Raw genomic sequence first — 9,697 nt, forward strand, 5'->3', positions numbered from 1 at the left:
TGAGCCCTTTGGAATGGCAGGATATGATGCACTAAAGTTAGAGGAGGGAAGAATCTTGGCCAGAGAAGGGAAGTGCTTTCTTGCTTATGAAAGACAAGTTTGAATCTAACCCAACATAATTTCTTTACCTTGTAGAAAAGCTAAATGTTACATTATATACGTGTAGCTCTTTGTGCTATGCATTGCTGCCCGAAGAGAAGATGACTGGACATGTAACAATGAATGGGAATTATCCCTATAGACTACTAATCTTGGTTGCAAATTCAAATGAACCACTTATTTCCATACCCCCCCATTAGCTGTCCCATTTATTTCCAAAAAATAACACTTGAAAATGTATCCCCCTCCCCAAAATGTGGTGCAAAAGACAAATAGATGAGTTGTAAAAGCAGAGAACATTTGCTAATGATAACAAATTAACAATATCACTGCAGTATATTAAGCATTCTATTTATACCTCAAACTTTGGCAAAGAGTATGTGATAACTCATCTGAAAGTTGAACTTCTAAATCCTTTTTCCCTTTCCTTCTCTTTTTATTTTGCTGAACATTTATTCTGAGACTTTCTTCAATGCTTCCTGTTTGGGTCACAGACAAATGATAGATAGTCTTACTACTGTAGCAAAACCCCCGTGGAAGGAATAGCAGCTGAAGAAAAATCCAATCCCTTCAGAAGGTCCAAGGAAAAATAATGTTGTGACTTAAGTAATTCTTTAGCTCAGGATGAATTTTGAAACCAGCAGTATTGCTTTGAAGTGGGAGTGGGGGAAAGTGCCATTATTTACAATTCAATTGTACCTTACTTGTAGGCAACACTCTTTAGAACTGATTAGTTTTAAATTATGATTATATTTCTTTTTAATTGTTATACTTTCTGAATAGAAGGATTGTGGGAATAGAAAATAATAGTGTAGCTCGCATAAATGGATGAATAACCAAATGATAACAGAATAAATATAGATCATTAAATAAATACTTGGAACTAGGTAACTGTGTATTAAAAAGTGCATGGAACCAAATTAAATACAAGGAAAGGCAATTTTTGACTACATTTTTGGCCAAATAAATAATGTAAAAGAATAAGCATTTATATTATGCCACTGAATTAATATACTTAAATAAGGAGCTGGATATTCATACCGAAGAGGATCATATGGGATCAATGGAGACATATTTCTGTAAACTATTTCAATGCAAGACTCTACAGTGTTTAGCAATCTACCTTCCTTCTTTTTACAATGATGACATTGAGAAGAATGACACTTTGACAATTGGGTTATATACCATAATAAGAATTTCATATGGGATATTTATTATAAGAGAACAAGGTATGGATATGGTCTTTAGCATTGTGATATTTTTATTTCCTTTGCTGTGTTTTACTGTTTATATTTAACTGTGCATATTTTAAAGTTCTAGAATTTAGACTGATTTGGATTAGCCTGAGTTGGGTAGGTTTTATTCAAAGTTTAATCTTATTGAGAATTGCTGCCCTGTTTTATACTGTTGGGGAATGGATTAGGCAAATATTGTACTGGATGGCATTTCAATGCTGTTCACATAGTGCTGTTCATAGGTGGCAATCTTCTGCAATGGATTTGAATACTTCTCTTCTCTTCTCTTCTCTTCTCTTCTCTTCTCTTCTCTTCTCTTCTCTTCTCTTCTCTTCTCTTCTCTTCTCTTCTCTTCTCTTCTCTTCCCTTCCCTTCCCTTCCCTTCCCTTCCCTTTCCTTTCCTTCCCTTCCCTTCCCCTCCCCTCCCCTCTCGTCTTGTCTCCTCTCTTCCTCTTCCTTTTCCTCTACCTCTACCTCCTTCTCCTCCTCCATGGCTTTTGCATTTGCTGTGATTGAATGGAAGTAGCAAAACGATAGAGAGGAACATTGAAATTGTTCCCCAGAGTGACCTCTCTGGAGAGCAGCCCGAGGTCATCTCTACTTAATGCTTCCTACCAATATGAAGTTTAAGAGGTTTCAGATAGAAAGAGAAGATATTGAGCATCAGAAAGCCAAATTGCAATAATTGAGTAAGCTTTGAACAGAACCTGAGATTTAGCTGAATCCAAATTTGACTTCAAATATAAAAAGAAATGGAATTTCTAATTACTTATAAATTTGGAATTCTTCAATTATAGGAATAAACTAAAGGCTGAGAAAAGAAGATTGGCAGCTAGACACCAAAACCTGTGGAAGGTCTATCTGAATACATATTTATTTGCAGAGTAGTCTCATTTTACCTCCAGCCAACAGATGATAACGAAATAAATGGAACAAAGATTAAATATAGGTTATTTTTTTCCCCATATACTTAATTTGGGCTGGGGTGGTGGTGGTATACTTTGCAACTGTGATATGACAACAGGGCACTTCCTACAAGAATGTACTATGTACTCACTTTAAAGAACTGTCATGTACATATCATAGATTGCACTTGGTGTGCTATAAAGAGAGGCTTATTATTTAGATAAACAGTCATTTTCATCCTAAACATGAAAGCAAAGTGCACACTGAAAGTCTGAGTGAAGGACTAGCAAATGCAACCAGGCTTGAGAAAAGAAATTAAAATGGATGTCCATTAATGGAATACATGAAGCATTGTCACTGCTGCATTTTGCAGATACTTGGCAATCTTCAAACAGACCTTTCCAATTTGGGTATGGGAATGGTTCAGTGCTTACATTGTAACTAATACAGTATATAGCAATTGTGGCTGTGCAAAAGGAGTGCCGTGTTTATTTTAATTTCCTTTTAGAGGATTTAGACACCCATATGTCTTCATGTACCTGTATGCAGATTTCTACTGAGGAGAAATTTTGGCTTGTAGATATCAACCTTTTAAAAAAAAGTATCATAAAGCAGTATCTATTCAGCCATTCTTTGTCATCCGTAGAATTCAATTCCTGTTTAAAGTAATTGGTTATTTCAGCAGCTCAGCTAATATATCCTGTGACTTATTCCTGCTGGGTTAAAAAGTACATGTTTGCAGTTTCATTAGCAATGGCTTATTTGTACAATGTAGCAATTTAAAAGCAAAGCTGTGCTTGGTTATAATATTCCTTTCTCTTTTCATTCTGAGCAGACCAAACCTCTATTAAAAACAAAAACCAAACCAAGCTAAAAAAAAAAGGCCCTTTTTTGGTAATCACTGATGCAGAATGTAAGTGCCATGGCTGACAAACGTTTCAACTATGACAATAAATTCCTTTGAAACAATGCCAGATCCTGATTCCCCCCCCACACCCATTATAAGTCAATTGGAAAAAATAGAATTGTTAACACAAAAATGTTATATGTGTGTATTCAATTACTGAGTTAGAGACCATTAAAAAGCTAACTTTCTATGGAAGAGCAATCTCTCTCTCTCTCTCTCTCTCTCTCTCTCTCTCTCTCTCTCTCTCTCTGGGTTTTTATCTTCTCACCTTCCAGTTCTTATAAAGTTTTTTCTTGAAGAATGATATTAAACAGAGGTTCCAACAGTGAATGAGGTCTCAGCTATTAAAAGAGAGAATAATTCTTTTACACTGTTTTTCTGGTTTTTTTTTTTTTTTAATTTTTCTGCAAATTGTAATGATGAGAAAACCAAATCTTCATTCAAAGCTTTCATTCTTGTGTCAGATGTAAGTTTGTAAATCGTGTGGTTTGTTATTGTCCTCATGTCATTACCCTACCCGGTTCCCTGTGAATGATTGGGTTGAGGCATTATTGGCTTTTCAACCCAAAACATTTCCAGTAAAATCAGAAACAGAGCTAATTCTCTAGACTAGAAGAACCATTCTATAGAAACAGAACAATCCCTTCTCTGTATAGAATGGCGTCTGCAAAAGGCATATTTTTAGGTTCACTTTGTCCTTTGTGAAAACAAATGTTTTGTTTCTGCATATATGAGAGCCAAGATAGTCCAGGAGTTACAATGTCTATTTCATCACGTCTGTATTATTGAAGTTTGCATTGGTAGGATTCAGACGATTTGCACCGGTTCAGGTAAACCGGTTGTTAAATCCCCCCTCCCCCGCTATCAAAGTGGACCCTGGGTGCTGCTCTGCAATAGGGGAAGGCCTCTTTCCATCTTTCTTCTCCCTGCTCCTCCTCCTTCTCTTGTGCCAGCCACTCCATTTCCCATTTCTCCATTGCAGTGCAGTGCCCAGGATCCACTTTGATAGCGGGGGTGGGGGGGCGTTTAATTTAACAATCAGTTTGCCCAGGGTCAGTTTGCCCATCACACGAAATTTGTCCCGCATGTGCGGCAGAACTAGAGCAGGGGATGGGCCACGCCTCAGACGACAGCCAACCTGACTCTGGGTGAACCGGTTGTTAAATTATTTGAATCCCACCACTGGATGTCTATGTTGGTGGATGCAAATTCAAAACAGAGAGTTGAATACTATCCATAGGTCTGGAAACTGGTAAGATTTTGGTAGTCATTTGGAGAGCAAACCACTGCCAAAAATTAAAACCTGAACTACAAGTATGGTCAAACCATAATCATACAGCCAATTCAATCAAATAATTAACATTAGATGTGGATAATTATACAATCAATTACAAATTGGGTTTATAGAAAACTAGATACAAGTCAGTGGTGGGTTCCTCCCGGTTCGGTCCGGTTCGGCCGAGCCGGTAGTGGTGATGATATGACGTCACCAAACCGGTTCTCCCCCCCGCCGTCCCACCCCCACCCCCCCACATTATTCTTACCTTTTATTTGGTCCCACCCCCAATCTATTGCTGCCTCTTGAGTCCCAGCTGATGACTAGAGGAAAAAAAACTGTTTAAACTCTTGCCGCGGGGCTTCAAAGGGCTGTCATACAGCTGATCAGTGTTAAAAGCAAACAAATGAATTGGGTCGTAAGTGCGAGGACTGGTCGTAAGTGCAAGGACCTTCCAGAAATGACTCTGACCAGCTAGCCATGCCCACCTAGTCACATGACCTCCAAGCCACACCCACAAAATAAGCCATGCCCACAGAACCGGTAGTAAAAAAATTTAGAACCCACCCCGGATACAAGTGCCCTCATTTGAGAGAAATGATTAAAAAGGGATGATTTGAAACTACCCATATCTGTACAATCTTTCCATCTGTTTTTAAAATATTCCATACAGGTGAATGGAGTGCATTTGTTGCTTTCCTTTCTTAAAGTTAAATACCATAAAAACATTTTGCTTATACTAGCTGCCTCTATAGTATTGTATTCTAATGTTTGAGAGACTAAACAAGCAAAGATGGAGTTGTTAAGATTATGTGAGAAGAAGCAACACAGCCCAGGTGTGGGAGCTGAGGAAAGAAGCATTCAAACAGACCCCACCTGAATCTAATTTTGGGAATTAATTAAGATCCCTTTGATACAAGTAATTAGTATACAAGTAATTTTAAAGGCATTTTACTCATGTGGATTGCTCAGCATTAGCTTACTCAGTATGTACCAAGTCAACATTTATAACGTCTTCATAATAAACATTGCCATTAATTCTCAAATAATTCTTAATTTGCCCAAAATTAAATTGCTCTGTATGGTATTTAGAGTACTCTGATATCCAGTATCTTTTCTCCAGCATTGTTTATGGTTAAAATGCCATGACTAACAAACTCTTCTGATTTAACAGTTATTTGGATTAACCAGTCACTCCAGATGCCTTGATTTAGTGTGAATATGCTCTAGTTTTCTTGATGGAAAATTGTTATCCACAAAGTCTGATTTCAGGCACTTGAATTGGTATTCTATCATCTATCTATCTATCTATCTATCTATCTATCTATCTATCTATCTATCTATCATCTATTCAGTTTATTACAGTCATAGACCAGAGACCAGAACAAATAAAAACTCTCAGTAAATATACAATTAAAAATTCTAGTATAAAATAATGAATAACAACTAAAATCTATGATAAAATCCAGTGTGTCAATTATACATGGTCTAACTATACTAAAATTACAATCCATAAACTGTGTGGCCTGTTGTCAGTTTAATACTAAAGGGAAAAGGAATAAGCAGTGCAAAGGGTTTGCCACATTTGTTATATATCATAACTATGGTGAATTAGACATGTATTTCCAATGAATCCCCAGTGCTGATGCGCATAATCTAGCCACCTGCGCTGTAGTTATGGATTGTTCATCCTTAAGCAGCCACTGGAGATAAGCAGTATTGGAATGGCCCATTTGAACTAGTATTGTTACTTGAACATTTTTTTTTTTAAAAAGTCTTTTTTTTGTCTTGTCAGCACCACAAAATTTGCTCTTATTTTTAAGTTATATCAGCCCAGCAGTAAACAAAAATTTCAAATCATTTTCAAAATATTAGATTAGATCATGCTGTGTTGTGATTCAGGATGTTAACCAAAGTAATTAAAGTGGGCTTCAAATTTATACAGAATACATGGGTCCTGTTTTTTTTAAAACTTAAAAGTAAATATATAGTGTAGAGATTCAGGATCGGATGGATAATGACAACAGAGTCCAAAGAAGACAGTTTCAAACTTGTCTTCACCCATCAAAGATTGTATCAATATAATGATTAAAGTTAAGAAAAAGAATCTTCAGATTGAAACCAATGGGAATTACTTTTCTTGGTTTAATTGCCAAGTTGTCAAAATTTTGGTAGTAGAAAAAATATTTATTTAACCACCCTTTCCCAGATGCTGAAGATAGACAAATATAATGTACTGTTTGACCCTTAAGTTCCTTGGTAAAATATGCCTTTGAATTCACATGACATATTCTGCTTTAACCTGCTGCTAACTTCTGTCTCTCTCCTCTTGCAGTGTGTTTGTTTGATTGATTGGTTGACAAATGCAATTTTTCCAGAAAGTATCACAACTAGGAGTTTAAAGAAAACTGCTGTTTCAGCAAAATGAATTCAGAGAACACTCCTTGCTGATAAAGTAGAATGATGCCATCCTGTTAAGGACAATTTTTTTAAAAAATCTGCTTGACTCCTGCTAGAATGAAATACCAGGACTCAGAAAACGCTGCCTGGGGCATGACAGCTCTTCAGCCTGCAGTCTCCTTGTATTTGACTGTCACAAATGCAGTGTCTACTCTGTTCACTTGTCAAACTTCTCTATATATTGAATATTGACTCTCATTTCTGTCTCTCTGTCTGTCTATCCGTCTCTAAAACTTTTTATTTCTAAGCTGAGTGGGAAGGTGAGAAGATTTAGCAGAGGGGTCCAGATGGCAGCCATGATGGTATGGTCAAAGCTTTCCTTGGTTTTATGTGCATTGCATTTCATGTGCCTGTGCTGACATTATGTGGCAATAATCTTCCTGTGTTAATGTTATTGCCTGCAGGTTTTCTGCTGTCCCTGCTGATGTAAGTGTTCCAATGGTTTAATTGTTCAGACTTTAAAACAACTTAGTTTATTGTCAGTTTTATCGCCCTACCTGACTTGTGCGCCAAAATGAGTAACAGCTTTGGTGACATTCATGCCTGCTATACCAATTGATGGGATTAGGCCATACTAATATTTCAAACGCCATGTTTCCTTTATCATTCTCCCAGCATTTGTCACCAGATCTGCCCACCTATTGATTTCTAAATTCTGAATCTTCACTTGTCTTTGTTGTTCCACAACTATAAAAAAAGGAAATTTGTCAGCCTTTTGAAGGAGATCCTACCTACTGCCTGCCTGAAGCTATAACGGAGAAGTAGAACTTGACATGCAAAAGGACCAATTTATATATCTGAGTGCTTTGATTTTTAGCAATCTTCATAAGAGCTTTATTACTTCTTTACAGTTGTGCTTCTTCACAGACTTCACAAAAGCCGTATTAGAAAGCAACATAATTTACTGTACCATTAAATTTTTTAGCATGGATAGACTTTTGTCAGTGAAAATTATACTTTTACCTAGTGGCTTAGAACACCAATGGTTTCTGAACAAATAATGTAATAAATATTTATGTGTGATTTTATTTTGTTTTAGAAGTACAATGTGCTATAAGTATTTAGAAACATAGCCTCCCAAGTGGTATATAACTGTGACTTATGATTCATGCAAAAGTAGATCTCACAATTTTATTTTAAATTAGGACTCATCAATCAATCAATAAAGCTTATGAAGCAGTATATAACTACAATATAAATTCCAGTATAGGATAAAGTCATCCACGTTTATTGCCTATTAACAGTTTGTTGATGATATTTCTGTTTCTACAATAGCCAAACATTGTCAGAAACCGTTGATTAAAATGTAGAATGTGTGGTTGTTTCCTGTACCTTTTTGAGATATTTTTAGCCAAATTAAAACTTTTATATTTAATAATTTATGATTTATAAATATAATTTAATAATGATTTGTTTCCTATAATTCTGAACAGATTGACAAGTTCATAGACTTGTAGTAGACTTGCTATGTAAGATCCAGTAACTTATTTTTACCAAAGCAAAATGCTTACTATGCCATGTAGATGTCACATTTTAAAGATGCCTAAATACCTGAAAAGAGATTTTTTCCCCCCTGATGTAATAGGATAAAACATGGAGGTTCCTTCTGTAGAGGAGAGAAATTTATGTGCTGCCCATCTTACTTAGAGACAACTCTAGATGGTTTACAACCAGGGTACAAAGAACTATATAACTTTAATGATAGAAACCAATACTATCCATGATCCCCCACCCCATACTGGTGGTTTAAATTTAGTTACTTTGGGTCTTGTCACTAATCCATTCCAATATTTTGAATTAGTTGCACTTTTGAATTGCCTTCAAAGGCACACCCAAAGAGAGTGCGATGCACTAAACTAGCCTAGAGTTGCAAAGATTCACACTGTTTATTTTATGGAGGGACAAAGTCACCATTAAAAAAGGATTTATTGTAAAAAAAAAAATACTTCCCGCCCTTGAGACTATTTGAAACTAATTTATATGATCTGAAAAGAAACCAGAGTGTCCTTCTTTTCTTCTCTCATCACAGGGAAATCCAGATTCTTTTTATCCATCTCCTCGTCATGAGATACCCAAGTAGAAACCATCTTCAACTTCTTCACTCTTCTGTCTGACCAGATAGGTCCCGTAAGACTGTTCGGCTTTGTGTTTTCATATGCACCATTTGATTTTTCTTGTGATTGAAATGTAATAATTTTACCTCCCACTTCTTATTCTATCTTATTGTACTTTTTAATTCCTATGTTTGTATACTTGTAATATACAACATGTCTCTTGTATTTTACTTCTGGCCCTTGCCTGTAATAATAAAGATTGGCTGATAAGTAATTCTAAACAAAAAAAGGTAAGATGTCTGCTGCATTTTGATTGGAATGAATTGATAGACTAAATTATCCAGAAATGTGGGACAGGCATTGTTACTCAGATTAAGATTTTAACCAATTGATATTCAGAAATAATATTCTAAGTAATATAAATTTTTGAAAGTTTTCTTTGGGGGAAATATAGAGAGGCACCATCTAGGTTGGATAAAGTTTTTTCCCCCCTCCTTTCATTCAATTGTATCTGATTCTCAGAGACTTCCTGGAGAAGTTTTGTCAGCAAGGTTTTTCAGAAATGGTTTGTCATTGACTTCTTAGGGCAAACAAGTATTATCCATTTGTTTGCTTCAATTTTCATCTTGTTATTTTTTTAAGGTTTATTAAAGAGTTTTTTCCCCTAAGGTTTCAGAGAGAGACACACAGTATCATAGATATATGCACAACTAAAAGTAATGATAGTTGGCTAGTTGGAAGTAAGTCATGACCAACATTG

The sequence above is a fragment of the Pantherophis guttatus genome, chromosome 3, assembly GCF_059756535.1.
Source record: "Pantherophis guttatus breed Tessera chromosome 3, ASM5975653v1, whole genome shotgun sequence".
Lineage (NCBI taxonomy): Eukaryota > Metazoa > Chordata > Lepidosauria > Squamata > Colubridae > Pantherophis > Pantherophis guttatus.